At 39.1% G+C, this 14,470-nt stretch overlaps 1 long non-coding RNA gene across 1 annotated transcript; it reads right to left on the bottom strand.

Annotated features, from left to right (window-relative positions):
- Positions 1-6,260: 6,260 nt before the first annotated feature.
- Positions 6,261-8,210, bottom strand: LOC116550772. Its single transcript, XR_004268575.1, has 2 exons — positions 6,429-8,210; positions 6,261-6,337 (listed from the first exon to the last, which is right to left on the bottom strand). It is a non-coding gene; the product is annotated as an uncharacterized LOC116550772 (long non-coding RNA).
- Positions 8,211-14,470: the final 6,260 nt, after the last annotated feature.

Raw genomic sequence — 14,470 nt, 5'->3', positions numbered from 1 at the left:
TCATGATCATAGCTGAAGGCAAATAAAGAGCAAAGTCACATCTTGCATGGCAGCAGGCCAGAGAGCTTGTATAGGGAAACTCCCTTTTAGAAAGCTGTCAGATCTTGTGAGACTTATTCTGTCACAAGAACAGCATGGGAAAGACCTGACCCCAAGATTCACTTACTCCCGCCGGGTCCCTCCTACAATACCTGGGAATTATGAGAACTACAATTCAAGATGAGATTTGGGTAGGGACACAGCCAAACCATATTAACTGTTAAAATGCAAATATTTAGGTGAGCAATACCCTTTACACTACCATGGCAAATAGATTTGATCCCATATGACATCTCTGATAAAGTGACAGAAGCGGTCTGTAATGTGCTAAAAAGGTCCTAAGCACCCCATCCCCAGCCAAGCTCAATAGAAAAGAATACTCTTTTTGATTAGCAATGTCCACTGTGAGCACAAGAGAAGACACTTGCAACATATAAGTTACATCTTTCCTGACTCTGTTGTTTTTCCTTGTCTAGCAGCTACTCATGGAGAGTAGATGCTTCTGCCAATATCAAGCTTTGGGTATCCACCTCTTCCCTAATTTGCATTCCACCATTTGCATTCCAAATTGTTTGTATCTCTGTTTTTACACATTCAAAATTTAGATCAGTTTGATTAAGCAAGAAATGTGTCAATAATCATAGATGTACCCTCCTAGGAACCATGTAGGTGGGCTAATTTGTTGGTGCAGAGGAGGGAGATTTGCTCTAGATTCAGCCTTATAATAAGTGAATTAAAGAAAAAGCCTTAGGAGCTCCAGTAGTGCAGTTGGTTAGCACACAATACTTGTATGAAGATAGAACCTTAAAAAATTGCACTGAACATTCATATGACTTGTGAGAACATCTGGCAATTACAGAGCATTTTGCCAAGACTTAATAAAATAAATAAGGAGAATAAAGATCAGCATATATTTCAACCTAGTACAGTCTTGCTCAATATATTTTTTAATTGGTCAAGAATTATACAACAAAACCTTATGAGATAATCTGTAGCAGCAATTCTTTTCCTCAAAAATTAAAGAAGCTATTTAAAGAAAAGGGCTATCTGCCATACCAACTTTCTAACATGGCCCTACCTAGCTTCTTCAGTAAGGGGATACCTATTGTATTTAATGTACTCTAAAAATACATTTACTTCCATGTTTATTGTTTTACCATGACCATTTATTTTTTATTTATTCAGTTGTTTTGAGATAGAGTCTGCTCTGTCTACTAGGCTGGACTACAGTGGCACAATCACAGCTCAAAGCAGCCTCAAATTCCTGTGCTCACATGATCTTCTGGCCTCAGCCTCCTGCGTAGCCAGGACTGCAGATGGACACCACCATACTCAGCTAATTTTGTTTTTAATTTTTTGTAGACTAGGGCCTCGCTTTGTAGTCCAGGCTCATCTCAACATCCTGGCTTCACTCAGTCCTCCTACCGTGGCCTCCCAAAGTGCTGGGATTATAGGCATGAGCCACTGCACCCCGCCCTAACCACGTTTCATGAGCATTTGATCTTGCTATCCATGATACTTTTGAAGAAGTAAGCCCAGAGTTTGTCAAAAGGGTGTTATATTTTCCATAACACAACTTTTAAGCCTTCTTTAACAGAGCCACTCTGGGGATCTATGGTTTCAAAGAGAAGTTCAAAGTTTCTCTCTGTTTCATTGCCCTGTATTTTCCCTTATGATACATCACAATCTATATTTATTTTGCTATTTGTTTCCTTGTTTATCTATGTCAGACAGGCTGTATGAGGGCAGGCACCTTGTCTGTCTTTTTCACTATATGTCTCCAACACAAAGCAGAGTGCCTGCAACAATAATTATGTGTGAAAACAATGCTTAATAAATGAATCTATGAATCAATGAAATAATCCATAAATGAAACTGATGGTGATACAACAGAGTGGAGGTGCTTTATTTTATAAGCATCCCTGTTCATAAATTCATGAGAGTTCAGAAGTGGAAAGCTCATAAGTAGAGGTGCTTCTGTACTCCTTCCTGCTTCTCTTGGACTCTGGATCAATATCCGCCTCAGGTAGATTCCTATGTAGCACCCACTTCCAATGGATTCCTTCTGTCTCTGGAATAAGGTACTAAAGCCAAAGTAGGTTTTCATGCCTCTCTTCGCCCTGACCCTGCCTTGGACCCTTTATTCCAGTAAAGCACGTTATGGTACATTTTCCTCTCACCGTCTTGCAATTCAGTCTATACAAAAGTTTGGACCTTTCTATGCTTTGCCAAGACACACTATTTATACCGTTCATAACATCTGGCCCACAGTTTCTAATAGCCCGCAAATGCCTTGACATAAGCAACAGCTAATTTCATATTATGCAAGGTTTTAGTTATATTAGAAAATGAGGTAATGTATATGAAAGTGTTTTGTGAACTATAAAATCCCATACAAATGAGAGAGACAATGATCATGATCGTCACTATCACTGTTGTTGCCTTAATAAAGACAGAAAACTCTTTGAAAAGCCTTTTCACATTCTGCCTTTTTGGCTTTTAAGAAATATTGAACTAGGTGCTTCCAGAGAATAAATTGTTTCTTGGTATTAAAACAGAAATTTTAATAAGATTGCATTAACTCTTCCAAGCACTGTTACATTACAGAGGAACACAAACAAAACCAGTTCCTGTTGACCCAGTTCCACTATTTATCTAAAATGTGAGGAGCAGATATTTCTTAATAGTTTGCGTTTTCTCTTTTTTTTCTTCAACTTTTATTTTAAGTTCAGGGGTACATGTGCAGGATGTGCAGGTTTGTTACATAGGTGAATGTGTGCCATGGTGGTTTGCTGCACAGATCAACCCATCACCTAGGAATTAAGCAAAGCGTCCATTAGTTATTCTTCCTAATGCTCTCCCCCCTCCTGCCCCTCAACCCTGACAGGCTCCAGTGTGTTTTGTTCCCCCCACAGTGGAAGCTTTGAAACATACTTTCATTTCCTATACAGAGGATGAACCTGATTCCCCACTTTACACAAGCTACCTTCTTAGAAAGGAGACCCAGTAGGCCAGTCAGCCCAGCAGTATCTCAGATCACATCAGACTCATTATAAGAGAGGTAGAAGTTGCGTAAACACTATAATTTGAAGCACATCAAAAAGGTCCCCACATGGCTCTGCCTAGAGGTCTAGCCCTAGGGATTGAATATGTTAAATAATAACCCTAATATCCTGGAGCACTCTCAGCTACCAAACAAAAGCCATGAGAAGCAAATGAGAGTACAAAAGTGGATGCATACACACATGCTTCTTTGGGACACAAATGTTCCCAGAAAGTATTGAATTGCATCCTAGTAAGAGAGCTAGCCACAGAAAGGATCATATAAGCAAATTCCTATTTTCCAGTTTTGACCTTTACTGACTGTTAAAGAGTATTCAGCTCTCTCACACTACCTTGAGCAATATTGCCATTTCCTGTTTATTCAGATAAAAGAAAATGCATACCAAGAGCCCCTGACAGCTGTAACTTACTAAATGATACCATGTGAGCCTAAATAAGTTAATATAGATTTTACATGTATAATATACTTTTGTGAAAGACTGTACTTAGAGAAATAATCTAGCTCATCAGTTTTTGGAAGAGGCAAATCAGTTTCAGGGCTTATTTTTGCAACATCACATTCTCTCCTACCTTTCCTCCAGTCATGAGAAGTCAGAGGGGAAAGTAATGAAACCGGTCTCTGGTCATAGGCATCTGAAGAACTTCATTACTATTATTTGCAAAGATTTGACACTGACTTGAGGTTTCACTGATGATTGGCATTTATAAAGAAGCCTTTGCATAGCATTCAGCAGGCTGTTAAAAACATGTATAATTTAGCTTTGGTAGTTTCAATAAAGTAGACGTTAGGTTCTGCCAATGACCTTTCATGAACTTCTAGGAGAATATAGTCTTACGGTGAGAAGGTAAAAAACAAAGACTATATTTTCCTACTTAGGAGGTAATTACACTTCAGTTTATGCAGTTCTGATGTTCGTGGGAGATCTTTATAATTTACCCCTGTGTAGGCTCTCACTGTGAAGACTTTTTTTTTCCCCTTGAGAGAGCTGGTTGTTGTTTTTTTAAAAACTAGCGTCCTTGCAAATTGGATAAGCGTTGCATTACGGTGGTTTGCAATCCATTGATAGACTTACGTATTTGAACCTTAGGAATAGCACTTGAAAGAAAGATTACAAATCCCCTTAACCTGCAAGCATTCAGTTTCCAAAAATACCTATTTCCAAGGCATGAAAGCACTGAATTTTGAAAGCCCTGGTAAATCCAAGCAAAGTAAAATGTACCTCTGCTCAAATGAGTTCAGTGGTGGTCGGGCCTTTAAGATGACGAGGTTTTTTGAGGCTTTCTACAGATAGCCAAGGAAACTCGTCCTTCATTCAACATCACAGGGTTCCTCTGCCATCATGGTAATTATACATGTTGCCAAATCAATTAAGATTGCACAAGGAAAGATGATTATTCATTGTAGCAATTTCACTTTATAGTCAGTGGTAAATTCTGTGAGAAAACTTCATCCAGCAACTTTCCTAGCCTTCTGGAAGGCGGGCCTTGGTGGTCAGCCAGAAACATGCAAAACTATCAGTATAATTCATGCTGCTTACGGCTAAAAAAAAAAAAAAAAAAAAAAGAGGCATTTCCAAAGCCAGGGCAAATTAGCCTTTGGCATTGGAACTCTTGATTATTTATCCACTCGGGCACATCTATACAATGAGAAACAACTGTCTTGAAAGGCAATAAAATGTTGCATACAGTTCCCAGGGGCCTGTCTGCCTGATGAAGCATTTAATCAACCAAGCCACAGAACCACTTGTGTTCTATATATCTAGCTAGGGAGGTAGTCAGTGAAACTCATTAAACAGTGCTCAGAAGGAACTATCCAGCCCAGGGCTTGATTTTCTCCACAGGCACTCAGGCAAAGTCCCAAAAGTCCATCTTCCAGCTATTGCTGAGTGTTACCAAACTCCAGCTCCACTTTCTCAGAGAACTCAGGTCAGGAAGGTGTTTGTTTTTTCAAGCTCTTCCTCAACTCCCAGGCTGTGGTCAGCATCTCATGCTCTCATTTTTCATGCCTTTGTTTTCTTTCCCCAGTAATAATGCAGTCTACTCGAGTGGGGACAACGGCATTCTTCTCCCACAGCATCTAAAATGATGTTTGGATAGATCGTTGAGTCTTGAGAAGTACATTTTCATTGCACTGGGCTGCATGGTTTCTTCTGAACACTGTTTAATGGGTTTCACTGACTACCTCCCCTAGCTGGATACACAGAATTCAAATGGTTCTGTGGCCTGGTTGACTAAATGGGTTCGTATTTCATCGTGCTACTAGTGGCTCCTCACCTAAACAAAATTTCCATTTGCAAATGGAAATATTCTTCTCACTTACGTAAACATTGCTTTCCCTTTCTTTTGATTGAGAACCTTCCTTCAGCTCAAACTTTTTCCATCTCCTCTGTATACACGATGCTTCTGGATTCTGAAGTCTTGTAAGTCAAGAATTTAATGCTTAAAATTTTTTCAGTGTACCATCTTTCATAGACACAGAGTAACCATGCATCAGCACAAAAGCACAAGTACTCATTTACATAATGGTGCTTTGTATATAAGAATGAAAGGGAAGGCCATGTGCAGTGGCTCAAAGCTGTAATCCCAGTACTTTAGGGGCTGAGGTGGAAGGATTGCTTGAGGCCGGGAGTTCAAGATCAGCCTGGGCAACATAGCAAGTACCTATCTCTACAAAAAAAAAAAATAGAATAAAAAGGAAAAGATTTTTTGGAACTCAAACTGTTCATCCATTGAAGAGTCTCTGTATAAATTATCTGGTCTCCATATTGTCAGGAAGCACACAGAACTTTCTTTTATGTATTTGAGTATTACATATGCATTTATTTGGAGAAAATTCACAGGCTTTGCAATGAGTTCTAATACCAATTCCCAGGACTTTTCACTCTGGAACTGTTAATGACCCATTTGGTCATTTTAGGTGTGCCATTAGGTGAACTAATATACCCTTGAGATAATCCCAGATCTACTGCTTATTAGTTGCATGATTGGCCACATTATTTAACTCATCACTTCAGTTTCCAAATCTGTGAAATAGAAATGGCAATAGGTTACCTATGATCACTATAGGTTATCATGAGGATTAAATGAGTTGCTACATGTAAGGCATGCAGAGCCTGGCACTTAGTATGAACTCATCAAATATTAGCTTTTTTTTTTTCTTCCAGATCTGAGTACATTCTCATGTGTCCCTCGTAAATTTTATTTCTTTCCAGCTGAGAGTAGTGGAAGGATGCCACTTCTTTTTTTTTTTTTTGAGACAGAGTTTCACTCTTGTTACCAGGCTGGAGTGCAATGGCGCGATCTCGGCTCACCGCAAAGGATACCACTTCTTAATTCAGGGTTCTTAGTGATACGTCTTTGGCCTTTTGTTAACGTACTTGTTCAAAATTCAGGCTTCAAGTGATGATGCTGTATTTCCATCAGCTCCACATAGACTGAGAGATTCCTAACGACAGGAACTCGATCCTAAACTTGTTTCTATGGCCCACCATGTCTAACGCAGTGTCTCACATGGAGTAAGAGCTCCCTATTTATTTTTGTTGATTTTTTTTTTTTCTGTTCCTTCCTCTCTGGTTACCCAAGGCTAATTACGGCAGCATCCCACACTCTTTCTCCTCTTCCATACCACGTATAATTTGATCTAATAGAGGTTATGATGAAGCCTGTAAGACATACAACAAAGGACATATCAGTAACTAAATACGTATGTGATCCTTACCAGAACTCTTATTGTTTAGATAGAAGAAAGAGCAGATCAGTTTTTGGACAGATTTGTGTCCTGGGTTATTGGTGGGCTACTTGTGGGTTACTTATGTGCTGGCAAGCTGATAAAATTGAAAGGCAATAAAAAAATTGGACAAGCATTCCAGGGAAGCTAACATTCTTGATTTTGAACAACTTGGCTACATTATTCAGAAAAGATAGTTCATAAAGGTGTGTTCAATGGGAAACACTCTACTATAAGAAGATAACCAATGAAAATGTTTAATTCACTAAGCCAGACTTCTTTCCATGTAGTCTTATGTGATTCAATTACAAAACACTTTTTTCTTACCTGCTTATTGCCGTCTTCGAATGCAAATTTAATAGTAAATTGGCTTTATTCTCTTCAGAATGTACTCCTAACTACTGCTAGAATAATGCAGCCACAGAGGAAAAGCCCTGTAGAGGAATTTCACTCCAGCAGAAAGAACCCCCTCATTACCAGATTGTTGTTTTCATTAATTCTGTGGAAAGTCCCTTCTCTTGTTCAGTCCTCTGCTTCTCCATTTGGCCTAATCCCCAACTGTAGTTTTCAGAGCCTTATGATGATTATTAATGTTATTGACTGCTATTTCAGACAGCCTAGGTTCAAGTCTTCATGAGTGAAACTTAGCCTTTCTAATCCATCTGCTTACGAAGGTCCCTCATGGATTCTTTTTCTTTAAGTTGTGACTTGGCACTTTGGTTTGGTCTGATTTGTTCTGTGACCTGCGTACAAGCCATGTTTTTTTAGTTGGAAACGGGCTTTTTGTTGGTGATCACTTACACATGTTGCTGTTTTCCCTTTGTTTCTCTGCCTACTCCATTCTAAAATCCCACACATGATATGGTGAATTCAAATGTTTTTTTGAACCAGGTGAGAATTGAACTTTAGACTTATGTTTTTTAATGGACAGGTTTTTTCCAGTGGAGGTTTTCAAGCTGTTTTCTTTTGAATTTTGCTCTTTTAAAATCCAGATGCTGTTTAAAATTAGTAGAAGACATTTGAACTGTATGACTAAAAAAACATAAACTGTTAGTATTCAGTGACTTACATTAGAGATGATGGCTCCTTATGTTGGCCAGGATGGTCTCGAACTCTTCATCTCAGGTAATCCACCCACCTCGGCCTCCCAAAGTGCTGGGATTATAGGGGTGAGACACTGCGTCCGGCCACTTGGTGACTTTTAAATGAAAAGAATTTGTACCACAAGAAGTTTATGCTATTGTAGAACATTAATTAGTAAGGATATCTGAAATAAAGAAATCTCTTTCCATTCAAATTGGCTTGAATATAAGAGAAGAACAGATATAGATATTTCAGGCCAGTTACAGTGGTAGCTGCCAACGTGGTCTAGAAGATCTTTGTATTAGTCCATTTTCATGCTGCTGATAAAGACATACCTGAGACTGGACAATTTATAAAGGAAAGAGGCTGAATAGACTTACAGCTCCACGTGGCTGAGGAAGCCTCACAATCATGGTGGAAGGTGAAAGGCACGTCTCACATGGTGGCAGACAAGAGAAGAGGGCTTGTATAGGGAAAATCCCATTTTTAAAACCATCAGATCGGGAGACCTATTCACTATCATGAGAACAGCACAGGGAAGACCCAGCCCCATAATTCAGTTACCTCCCACCAGGTCCCTGTGTGGGACTAAGGTAGAGATAATTGCAGAAATCAGAGACTTCTTAGTTTCCTGAGCCTAGGAGAAACAAGCGGAAGAGGGTCTTGAAGTTCTTTCTTTCCCATCCTGTAAGCCATCTATTTTCCACCAGAATCTATAAAAGGGGCTAAAAGTCTAGCATTAAATGTTGAATTGAATTTTTAGTCTCAGTAAGAGTAAAAAGCCTTTCAAATCTCCCGGAAGTAACACAAAGTGATACCCCTCCCCCACCCCTCACCTCCACAAACAGCAGTGTTAACCTCTCTGTGCCTCATTTCCCTCATCTTTAAAGGCACAGCTCCTCATGACTTCCCACATACATAAACAAAAATGGCTAAACATGCCCTGATTGTCTCACAAACTATACAGCTTTGAATTGTCATCACAGGCTATTTCTATAGAGCTGAAGTGAAATGGAGAATGGAAGCTAATGTGGAGAACTGCCATCTCATGCTCAGTTTTACTCTTGCAACGTTCAGAGAATGACTATTTTTTGAAAACCTATTTATGTGTCCTGGAACCAGGGCCTGGATAAATAAATTTTTTAAAATAGATGTAATATAGGTGATACTTAGGAGCTCATTTGCTTCAAACTTCTACTGCCTCAAATCCACTGAAACAACTTGTGTTAAGATTAATAGTATCCTCCTAATCCTCATACCCAGTGGACACTTGCATTTATTATCTTCATTGACTTCTCTGGACCATATGGCATTGTGCAAATGCGGGTCACTTTCTCAAGGTTGAAACTCTTTTTCTTTTTTCCTTTGCCAAGGTATTGTAGAAGAGACCAGGGTACAGATTCTGGAATCAGATAAATTTAATTCCAACCCTACCACCTTCTAGCTGGTAGTCTTAGTCAACTTTCTTGAACTTTCTGTGCCTCGGTGTCCTATCTTAAAAATGAAGATAATAGAACTTATTGTATAAGGTTGTTGTATTAGATGATTTACCTCATGCACAATGTTTAAACAGAGCTCTCCCACAGAAATGGCATCCAGTAAATATTAGCTTAATTATTCATAACACCAGTTTCCTTCCTTATTCTGATCATTGTCTCACGGTCTCCTTCATTGGTACTGATTCCTCTGCCTAGCCTATGAAATCAGTGTCCTTGTCTCTTCTTGCTGTACATAATCACCTTCGATGATCTCATTTACCTCAAACCTTCACATACAATCATTAGGTAAAAGCTTCTTAAATCTCAGTGTCCAGCTAGACCTCTTTCTTGAGCGCTGAGCTCTCTCTCCAACTCTTCAATGCACAATTCCCCCTTAGTTGCACCATCAATGCCTCATATTTAATATGTCCAAAGAGGAATGCATCATCAACCCGTTTCCTGGAACTTCAACCACTAGAGATGATGGCATGCCCATCAAAGCAATGTGGTAGGGAAATCAAGGTGTGGGTGTTCAATGAATGCTGAGTGTTCTCCATCTCAGCTCCAGCAAAGGGTGGCTGTGGAAAGGCAAAGAGACTTCATTCTGAGTAGGTAGAATTAGCTTAGATTTTTACAAAACTTGCTTATAATTCTGGATTCCGTTCTGTAGTAAATAATTATTGAAAATTTATGATAGAACAGTTCCTAAAAATGATTGTCACATGTTTCTAGCTCTCATGTCCAGGCGCTACAAACTTTACTGACATCAGGGATGATCTCCAGTCTCTTCCTTTGTATTCCATGTATCTCTATCAAGAACAAAATGTCTGTTGCTCTCAGTTACTCTATGAGTAGCCACACAAGGTCAAATATGTGAATATGAATCTTTCCCACTATAGAAACACAAAAACCAGCTGACCTGGCTTCAGGCCTCTTCTGAAATCTTCGCTGCAATCAAGTAATCCATTTCTAGTTACAAGACATCAGGCTAGTCTGATAGCTATTGTTTCATGGCTAGTTATGCTGTGCCGTTTTAACTTATACACGGGAGTGTATTTTTCAGATTTTGTGAATTACAGTAGTGGTTTACTATTAGTCATCTCAATAGATAATAGGGTCCCATTTCTTCTATCAATATATTCATCTAGAAAAAGTCCTGAGGCCAGGATCCAAAGTGTGTGCTTACCGGTGATAATTTAAGTCATCCTAGAGAGTTGGCAGTAATGCCTTACAACTCATAGGAAATGGCCTCAAGGCATCTTTGCTTTGTCATCTAGTAAGAAAATGTAACACAAGTCATAGAAAGTGTCCTGCCCCGAACCATCACCCTAGCACAGAGTACGTTAGCACCAGGCAAAAGATTATAACTACGCCTGAGTGGGAGTAATGACAGGCACGTTCACAGTAAGGAAGAGTGATTTCCGACTGTTACATGCCTAACACACAGAATTTACTGAGGAGGAATACTGATATTCACACCACTTCATCCAACAACTATTATTTTAGCAACTACTATATACCAGACACTCTTCTATATACCAGGAGTATACCAATGAACGTACAGACCGAAGTCCCCATGCTCATGGAACTCATACCCTATTGCACTGAGAAAGGTTTGAGACATGGGAGAAAGTTGGGATGGAGATTTTTGCTTCGTTGTTTTATTGAGACCAAGTTCCTTGATTGTACATCTATGCTCTAGTATTTTTAAAAAAGAGAAAAAAAAGTAAAAACAGACACCACACACCACACACACACACACACACACAAATACACATAAATATATACCTATCTATGTATATATTCATGCATAATCATATATATAATTAACAACACCATTCCCCTCACCCCACATGTATTTCTGTGAGAAAGAAGGTATTCATTCTCTCAGATGGTTTCACAGTTGAAAAGCAAAGCAGATGGCTCTTCTAGAGGAGGCAGCTTGCTTGCTAAAATGTCATGGATATACAGAAATAAAACCGAAAATGAAATGAAAGGCAAGAAAATATTCTCATTTAAATAATGAACTATCCGATGTTTCCTTAGAGCCACGCAGCTCAGATAATGAAAAGAAACACTCCCAGACCCTTTGTTCTGCATTTACAACAAAACTCAAACCACATGTCTGTCATGAAACGAGCCGCTCTGGATAATATTTTGAAGAATAATCATTGTTTGATAGAACCACTTGTAAAACCCAGAAGGTACCCCAGAGAAGCTGGCGCTCATAGTAAACTATCCAAGGGATCATTTGTGGCAACAAATGATACGCTGAATATTGCACTTGAACTTTAAAGCAATTGCTCACACACAAAAGAAAACTAATGGCTGAGCTCTCGCTCCACCCAAGCTTCCTGTCACTGTTCATTTTTCAGTTTCTCCGTGGTTGAAGGAAGCCCTTGGGACTCATGGCAGCAGATAGCTCAACACGATGCCTGCAGAGCTTTTGTAATTATTATTATGTTAAACACATAGTTTGGTTGCTTTGTTCTGTGACTATATGTGCTTATTTCAGCCTCATAATAGTTGCCAGATTCGGCTGTGTGATTTGTATCCTGCAATAAAATGCACCGGCCACAAGTTTGCCTTTCTGCACCCACGTTTCCATTAGCACTGTGCAAACCAACAATGCCCATCATTGTCTCTCGGGAGCTTTGTGTAGACCTGAAGTGACAAAGGGGAGTAACTTCAGACAAATCAACAGGATGTAATTACAGGTAAGGAGTTTGGCTTTACTCCCTCTAAAGGTCTTTGAGGCCTGGGATAAATTTTGACTCAACATCAATTGGACTGGTTTTAAGATCAGTTGTTTACCTAAATCTATTACATCCAGATTTCACATGAGCCAAGAGACCCACCTGCAAAGCCTGACTAAAGTTTGCTGTTTTTCCAACTACCTCCTGGGACAGGAAGAATCCCCAGGAAAAGATTAAGTAAAAGATATTGGAGACGTGACCTCCAGCACTGTCAGCATGGACTAGAACCAAGTTGTTAAGGCCCCTGGGATCTCCATGATGTGAAAGAGGAGTCAACCATTGCATAAACCCCTCTGATTGCCGCCCACCCTGTGCTCGCTTCTCCTTAAACTTATTCTTAGAACAAAACAATTTGCCTGCTGCATGGAAACAAATCACCCCAGGTCTGAACAAACAAAGCAGACACTTCTTTTAAGGAGGAGAAGTTCAGAGACTCTAAAAGCACTGTGAGTTAGAAAGGGGAGAGGTTTAAAAAATTGATAGAATTGTTTTCCCTTAAGAGTTATTTAACTGAATAGTGAGAAGCCAATCGTTAGGATTTGAAAACAATTCAGAAGCTATAGAAATCCTTTGACTGTAACCTCCCTACCCAGGCCTTGGTCTCATGAGAAAGAAAACTCTCTTCACTTAGAGCCCTAGCACATAATGCCTCCACTAAAGTTCCCAGTAAGGGCAGATGAATGAGTCAACAGGAGGTAGCCAGCAGTGCTTTGTAGTTTGACAAATCCTGGCTTTCAAACTCAGACCTCTTTCCTATACAGTGGAGAAATCAGATAATACATTGAAAAGGTGATCATCATTAATATTATCAAGGAGATGTAGACAGACATTGGGTGCCTCTGGTGCAATATCCTAAGAAGGACATGACCTCACCTAAGTAGTTGTCCAACAGAACACACACAAACTAAATCTAATCATGAAGAAACATCAGGAAAAAATCAGGAACATTTTATTTAAAAAACTAGAAGCATTTTTTTGTTTCTTTCCTAATGTTTTTAATTTTTAATTATACTTTAAGTTCTGGGGTACATGTGCAGAACGTTCAGGTTTGTTACATAGGTACATGTGTGCCATGGTGATATGCTGCACCCATCCACCCATCATCTACAATAGGTATTTCTCCTAATGCTATCCCTCCCTACCCTCCCACCCCACAACAGGCCCTGGTGTGTGATGTTTCTCTCCCTATGTCCATGTGTTCTCATTGTTCAACTCCCACTTAGGAGTAAGAACATGTGGTGTTTTGTTTTCTGTTCTTGTGTTAGTTTGCTGAGAATAACGATTTCCAGCTTCATCCATGTACCTGCAGAAGACATGAACTCATCCTTTTTCATGGCTGCATAGTATTCCATGGTGTATATATGCCACATTTTCTTTATCCAGTCTATCACTGATGGGCATTTGGGTTGGTTCCAAGTCTTTGTTATTGTGAACAGTGCCACAATAAACATACCTGTACATTTATCTTTATAGTAGAATGATTTATAATCCTTTGGGTGTATACTCAGTAATGGGATTGCTGGGTCAAATGGTATTTCTGGTTCTAGATCCTTGAGGAATTGCTACACTGTCTTCCACAATGGTTGAACTAATTTATACTCCCACCAACAGTGTAAAGGCATTCCTATTTCTCTACATCTTCTCCAGCATCTATTGTTTCCTGACTTTTTAATGGTCGCCATTCTAACTGGCATGAGATGGTATCTCAATGTGGATTTGATTTGCATTTCTCTAATGACAAGTGATGCTCTTTTTTTCATGTTTGTTGGCTGCATAAATATATGTCTTCTTTTGAGAAGTGTCTGTTTATATCCTTCTCCCACTTTTGATGGGGTTGTTCGTTTTTTTCATGTAAATTTGTTTAAGTTCTTTATAGATTCTAGATATTAGCCCTTTGTCAAGTGGATAGACTGTAAAATATTCTCCCATTCTGTAGGTTGCCTTTGCACTCTGGTGATCATTTATTTTGCTGTGCAGAAGCTCTTTAGTTTAATTAGATTCCATTTGTCTATTTTGACTTTTGTTGCCATTACTTTCTATGTTTTAGTCATGAAGTCTTTGCCCATGCCTATGTACTGAATGGTATTGCCTAGGTTTTCTTCTAGGGTTTTTATAGTTTTAGGTCTTACATTTAAGTATTTAATCCATCTGAAGTTAATTTTTGTATAAGGTATAAGGAAGGGATCCAGTTTCAGCTTTCTGCATATGGCTAACCAGTTTTTCCAACACCATTTATTGAATAGGAAATCCTTTCCCCATTGCTTGTTTTTGTCAGGTTTGTCAAAGAGCAGATGGTTGTAGAGTGTGGCATTATTTCTGAGGCC

This window comes from Sapajus apella, unplaced genomic scaffold (genome assembly GCF_009761245.1).
Source record: "Sapajus apella isolate SASKATOON/1434 unplaced genomic scaffold, GSC_monkey_1.0 scaffold1, whole genome shotgun sequence".
Taxonomy (NCBI): domain Eukaryota; kingdom Metazoa; phylum Chordata; class Mammalia; order Primates; family Cebidae; genus Sapajus; species Sapajus apella.
This window is presented reverse-complemented; position numbering and strand designations above follow the sequence as displayed.